Source organism: Eschrichtius robustus, chromosome 14 (genome assembly GCF_028021215.1).
Source record: "Eschrichtius robustus isolate mEscRob2 chromosome 14, mEscRob2.pri, whole genome shotgun sequence".
NCBI classification, from domain to species: Eukaryota; Metazoa; Chordata; class Mammalia; order Artiodactyla; family Eschrichtiidae; genus Eschrichtius; species Eschrichtius robustus.
In genome coordinates, this window is record NC_090837.1 from 6005329 (window position 1) to 6012379 (window position 7051).

At 52.2% G+C, this 7051-nt stretch overlaps 1 non-coding gene across 1 annotated transcript; it reads left to right on the forward strand.

Moving 5' to 3' along the window:
• Positions 1-1412: 1412 nt before the first annotated feature.
• Positions 1413-1485, forward strand: TRNAE-UUC (transfer RNA glutamic acid (anticodon UUC)). Its single transcript has one exon. It is a non-coding gene; the product is annotated as a tRNA-Glu (tRNA).
• The last annotated feature ends 5566 nt before the right edge of the window (positions 1486-7051 follow it).

Here is a 7051-nt window from a genome sequence, read left to right on the forward strand (position 1 = left end):
GGTTCAGGGATCATCAGGTGGCCCAGTTTGGTCCACTCAGAGGTAATCCTAGAACAGTTGGGAAGAGAGAATTGTTGGGATGACTAACCGTCATGAATGTTCAGCTGAGCCTGCTGGGTTGCCTTTTCCATCTTGAGGGCGAGGCCTACCTGAGAATAAAGCCAACACAGACAAAAATGACCATGAGACAGAAAGAGATAGCATCCTGAGGTCAGTGCTTGAGCCCCTGGATCCAGCCATACCTGAAGCTGGCGCTACCCTTGGACTTTGTCATTATAAAAGCCAATATCTTTTCTTTTTAACTGAGGCCATTTTGAGTTGAGGTTTCTAGGATAAGCAAAAGACTCTTGGCCTATAATGAGGCAGAAAAAGAATTTGAGTCCAAGCCTATCTAAGTCCAAATTCCAAATTCTTTCCCTAGGACCATGCCACCTCCCTGAGTCCCATCCACCTTCCGTGTCCAGATCAATTCTTCCTTTTCTGTGATGGCTTCCCTACAAATATCAGCTCACAGCATCTCTCCTCAACTCTAATTGTTGGAGTTTGTGGCCTTTGGTCTAAGTGCTTTACAGGGAGGGCCCCCCTGATCCACACTATGCCCTCTTCTGTAATCACGGGTGCTTGAAGTTTCACCATCAGAGCAGCATTCCTTTGGATTAAGCATTGCCCTCCTCAAGTGATTGTTTTAAAATCCTGACCCCTTGAGAGTGGAACTCGACTCACTATGGCCCAAGGAAAAATGGATAAGGGTGTTCAGGATGGAGATACAGGGCAGTGAAACGATGAAGGTGGGTGTATTTGATTCTGACCAGAAAGGAGGACGTGGCATTTAAGCTGAATCTTAAAAAAAAAAAAAAAAAAAAAGACAGGATTTGACAGTCAGGGATGTGGGAAAGGGCATTGGAGGTGGAAAGAGCAGACTAAGATGTGAGAATTTGTGGGGTACATTCAGGAAACAGCGTAAAATTAGCTGCTGTGGATGGTGTATGATATAGGACAGAAGGCTGCTCAGATAGTCCTGGGAACGTGAAACCCCAGGCTGAGGAATTTGATCTTTATTTTCCTGGCAATAGGGAGCCACTGAAGGTGCTTGAGCGGGGGGGGAGAGCCGCAATCAGAGCAGCACTTTAGGAAGATTAATTTGTGCCCCGGGGTGGGGGAGGGAGTGGTTTGAAGAGGCCAGAGGCAGGGCCAAGGGAAGCCGAGAGAGAAATGAGTTCATCTGAATAAGAGTCAGACAGTGGATGGGTTAGGAGTGATGGGGGACATTCTTGGGGACAACTGCCTTGATATAGACACAGACTGGGTGCCAGCACAGGGGTGGAGCGTTAGAGCAGCCTGTGTTTTGGCCCCTTTGCCACGTGACATCCAGGCTCAGCATCTTCCTCCTTTAAGAATGGCATCCAGGGAATTCCCTGGTGGTCCAGTGGTTAGGACTCGGCGCTTTCACTGCCGAGGTCCTGGGTTCAATCCCCGGTCGGGGAACTAAGATCCCACAAGCCGCATGGCACGGCCAGAAAGAAAAAAAGAAAAGAATGGCATCCATCCCCAGCCCTCCACATATAGATCCATGGTGTGCAGACCAGGATGTGATTACTTTGCATTGCTGAGCAGCTTTCCACTGTGTGGATATATCGCAATTCACTTACCTATTCACTGCTGGTGGACATTTGGGTAGTTCCCAGCAAGCCCCTTTTTATTATTTATTTATCTAGTCTGGCTGCACCACACGGCGTGCGGGATCTTAGTTCCTTGACCAGGGATTGAACCCGTGCCCACTGCAGTGGAAGCATGGAAGTCCAGTCTTAACCACTGGACCGCCAGGGAAGTCCCCAGTAAGCCCCTTTTTAAGTGTCAATAGATGTCACCTTGCACGAAGCAATAAAATCTGGGAAAGCGCTGATGGGATGGGCCAGCTATCTTCTATCTAGTACACCTTAAAATAAATGCATAAGTATTACAAATCAAACATGTTTGTCCAGGACCATCTTTGTCCTGCTCGGGGCTCGCTCTGGCAGAGGCTGTGGGAGTTGCTGCTGCAGTGGTTGTGTTGTTGCGTGAGGATGCAGCCGCGGGACCGGAGACGGGCATGGACGCCAAGCCTCTTCTCATCGCTGGACAAGAGGCCTTCTGGAAGCCACTCTGGCTGGGCCCCTGCCCCCCACCTCCAGTCTCAGCTGGATGGAGACATTGAGCCCAATTCATGCTGCCTTCAAAGGGCTCCTGTCTGAACCAGGCTCTTGGGCTAACCCCAGCCAAATCCTCGCCTAGGGAAACACACTGGGCCCTTGTTTAGGCGGAGGCCCGCCTGCAGGAGGTCAGCCCAGCTGCGAGGGCAGAATCCCCAGCTCAGCCGTGGAGTGTGGCACGGGGGCCTCCTCGGCTCGCTGCCCGCCAGCCCCAGGCCCACCACCCTAGACGAGACAGAGGCCGCCTGGGAAGGCGGAAGCCTCACCTGGGGGTTCCCACATGTGTCCGGTGCTGAGTCGGGAAGGGCCAGTCCCTCGGCCTGGGGTGTGGCTCGCACACCTCTCCACCGCTCAGAAACTACACGCAATCCGTTTTCCTTTCTTCCTCTTGGGATCTGAACTGCTTCTGCCCAACCAGATCTTTTCTGTTGGCTATTAAGTGCCCTCCAGGCTGCAGATCTTAAGAATTATTCTACTGGGAGAAGCAAGCCTGAGAACCTGCCCACATACAAGGGGAGAGGATTACACAGGGGCTTGGACACCAGAAAATGCCGGATCTGTTGCGGGAGCACATCTCAGGGTCTGTCCCTCGCGCTGCTCCCTCTCCACCTCTGGGGGGATCCCCAAGGCTGTCAGAACCCCGTCCCCTCCCCATGCTATAGTCCCCCCGCCCCCCCCCCCCCCCCACTGCTCCGGCTCCCACCCACGTGTCAATGAGTCCCACATTTCTGTCTCCAACCCAGAGCTTTCTTCTGAGTGGCCTATCCCCCTGTGTATTCAGTATTGCCACTCAGATGTCTCAAACGGACCTAGGCACGTCCAAAACCATTCTCTCCCACCTGAACTCCAGACCCAAATTTCCATGGTGTTGAAGGGAGAAACGTCTATGAGCACCTTCCTGGGCATGGTCAGAACTGCCCGTCTTGGGGGCAGATCTCATGGGGAGATAGGAGGGCAGATCCATCCCTGTGGACCCCCTACACTCACCACCAAACGTTCCTGCAGACAGGGCTGCGCTCTCCAAGGCCACCACCTGGTGGTCCCGTCCTGGACCATGAGATCTCCAAATCCCTCCCCCCGCCCAGGGCTGGTATCTCCTTAGGTGGCAGCACATTGTCAGTGGGTGGAGGGGAGCCGAGAGGCATTTATGGAAGAGTGAACTGACGATGGGGAGATTTAATTCACTGCTGATTCATGGCTTTTCAGGCCGGGCCTGGAGGAAGCTGCAGGCCCATGTGCTTGTGGCCTTCATTTGTTTCAGACTTTCCTGGGAAGGGGCTGGGTGGGAGGAGGGCCGCGGGCGGGGAGGAGGGAGAAGAACGGGCTGGGAGCTGGTCCACCCACGAGGATACTCGGGAAATGAGTCCCAGGAAATTGTCTTGCAGAAAAGGAAAGATAGGAGCCGGGTTCCATTCTCTGGTTTCTAAAAGGAGGCAGGAAAAAAAATCATTCTGTAAATTTGCAGTCCTCTCTCCCTGAGCTTTTTTTTTTTCCCCTCTGCAAGCACAGAGGACATGGTCCCTGTGTCCTGCCACGGCGAGAGCGGCTCGTTAATTAAACAGACGACCAGATGTCACCGTTCATTAGGCCGCGTGCGCAGCCCCTCCAGGTGGCTCCTTCCCCAGACCCCTGCCCCTGGCAGCCCCAGCCCTGGAGAAAGAGCCTGGCACACAGCGGGGTGGAGGTGCCCAGCCCCCAGCCCCCGAGTCCTTGTTGGTAGGGGCACCGCAGCCAGACGCGAGGTGATGGAGACTTTTAATTTTCATCACGCCTGTCTGTCGAGCTCCATTTTAAATCACTTTAACGGCAGATTAAGAATATATAAGCTGATATTAGAGGGCATTCTTAGTGCCTTTATAAATGTCTTAAATCAAAAGTTTGGCTTAATTGCACTTGGGCGTTAGAGGAGGATGGGGTGGGGGCAGGGTGTGGCTCAGATGAGCCCCGGTAGTAAGGGGCCTGGGAGGGGAGAGGGGAGCCCCTGGGGTGTAGCATGGAGGGTCCACAGGTCTCAGAGAGCAAAACGTCTGTCCAGTTTGCACGTGATGATTGAGTTTTCCCTTCCTGTCCAGACCTCGTGTGCAACACCAGGTACACCTGCAAACCTTGGGTAACCACGCCCAAGGCAAAGCCCTGCCCTGACCTCTCTGGAGCTGCAGCCTGGCAGGGAAGATGTCCAGTGACCAAGTAATTCCACATGACGACCACAACAGCAGTTGTTGATCACGTACGATGTATCAGGCCCTGTTCCACGCACCCGACCTACGTATAGTATCTCATTTAATCCTCTATGGGTGGGATTATCATTGTCCTCATTTTAAAAAGGAAGCTAAGAGAGGTTAAATGACTTGGGTGAGGTCACACTGCTTTTCAGTGAGAGGCCAAGATTTGCACCCAGGCAGCCTGTGGTGCCAGAATCTGTGCTCTAACCACTACACCTTTCTGCTTCTCCCTCCATATGGCACGAGTGTCAAGAGAGTTTCCACGGAGAGATGGAGAGGGGAGCTTAACCGGGGGCTTGACTTCACCCAGGGGCACAGAGGAGGCTTCCCAGAGCAGAGATACTTCACTAGGACCTGATGGGTGATTAGGAGTGAGGCCAAGTGAAGTGAGAAGTACGTGGCAAGGGAGATAGAACAGCATGTGCAAAGGCCCTGAGGCAGGCCCTCTCTTGGTATGTTTGGGGAACAGAAAGAAGGATTTTTTTTCTTCTGTTTCATTCATGGTTATATATCTGGGGCTGAGTGCAGTGCCTGGCACCAAGTAGATGAAGAGTGAATATTTATTGAATGAATAAAGAGAGGAGGTCCCACTGCAAGGCCAGATGTCAGTGATCGAAAGAGGCCTGTGAACAGCCACCCCGGGATGCTTCTACAACCCACCCCTTCTGGAGCCTTCTGGTGGGGAGGGGCCGCCACACGGCAGGGGCTGCGTGGGCTGCCAGTGCCATTGTCTTTGTGCCTTGCAGAGTCTCTTGACATTGACATGGCCGTAGGAGGCATGCAGAAGGAGCCGCCCTCCAACTCTGCAGTGGGCATGCTTGCTTTGGCCTCCCCAACATCTTTTCCTCCTGTTTCTGGCTTTTGCATCTCCATTTTCCTTTGGGACCATCTCTCTCCCAATTGCAGCCCGTGAGAGGAAGGAGGGGTTCCACATCCCAAGTTCTAGGGATGGCCAATCCGCAAAGTGCATTCTCTTGACCACAGTGATTGGCTCAGGGATGGCCATCTGACCTGAAATGAAGCAATGAGAGTCAGCCCTGCAACGTTTGCTGAAATTACTGCAGCAGAGAAGCTTTGTCTATGTGGAGTTTGCTGAGCTGCTGAGCATCCTAGGTGCTCCGGGCGCGCTTCTGTCATCTTTTGGGGAGAGCCTGCAAAGGCAAACAGCACTGAGAGATGAAGAGAGAGTGACTCCTGGAACCTTTGAGTCCCTGGATCCAGCCATTCCTGAAGCCACTTTCCCCTGAAACTTTCCAGTTACATGACCCAATAAATTCTCTTCTCTGTTTACACCAGGGAGTGTTGGGTTTTCTCTTGTTTGTCAGCCACTGGCTCAAGAGATTTCCAACCATTGTTCAATCTTACTGTCACACACAGAAAATTGGCACACATTTCAGAAATTCTGCAGAGCCTCCCATGGAAGCCAGGCTTATTTTCTCTGCCTTGAGACTTGCTGAGGGAGTCAGGACACCCACTCAAATCTCAATTCTCTTGCACATCAGCTGGTGACTGACTTGGGACTTGCCCTCTCAGAGGGGGGCCCTGGTTTCATTAGCTGGAACGTAGAGTTATAATCTCTGGCTCACCAGTTTCACTCAGTTGTGGATGTGTTTGGTGGCCAGTGATGTCGGCCAACAGGCTTTAGAGCCGCAGCTCTTATGTAAGACCCACCACATCCCACACTTCACATCCCATGACTCTTACCCTGCTGTAGTCACACTGGCTATTTATTTGGTTTCTTGGACACAACAAGCTCATTCGTACCTCAGGGTCTTTGCACTCACTGTTCCTTCTGCCTGGAATGCTCCCCTCCTGAGATTAGGCACGTCTGGGTCCTACTCCATCTTCAAGGCTCAGCTCAAAGGTTGCCTCCTCCAAGAAGCCCTCCCTGACCTTCCCCTAAGGTCTCTGACTCCTCATCTCCCTATTTTATCTCTTTCCAGTCCTTATTATTTCTGAACTCACTTTTTTGTGAATGAATGTCTGCCTCTTCTCACAAACCTGGAAACTGTGAGCGCAGGGAGGTTGTTGGTCTTGCCCTCTGCTGTCTGTTGTGTCCCCGGCACAGTGGGTGCTCAGTGAATCTTTGTGGACTGACTGTGTGACCTCAGGCTAGTCACTTACACTTTCAGAGGCCACCTTCTTTTTCTCACTTGTAATTTGGCATCTTCATTCATGCCTGGCACTCATGGGATCCAGTGAAATGATGATGACTCTGTAAGCCCTTGAATTATATTGCAATCATATTAAAAAGTGAGGGCTGCTTATTAGGTTGTGGGCGGGTCTTCCACCCTCCCAACAAATCCCCTACTTCCTTCCATCCCTAAATCCAACCCTAAAGGAGAGATTCTCCTTACCACACAGACTTCAATCCAGGAGGACTTCCTGGAGAAGGGGGCATTCTTCACCCAGCTCTATCAGCCTTTTGAACCCTAGGGTTGACTCGCTCCTTTCAAAACTTCCTCCTCGGAACTTCCCTGGTGGTCCAGTGGGTAAGACTCTGCGCTCCCTACGCAGGGGGCCAAGGTTCGATCCCTGGCCCGGGAACCAGATCCCGCATGCGTGCCACAACTAAGAAGTCTGCATGCTGCAACTGAAAGATCTTGTGTGTCGTAACTAAGAAGACCTGGCAAAGCCAAA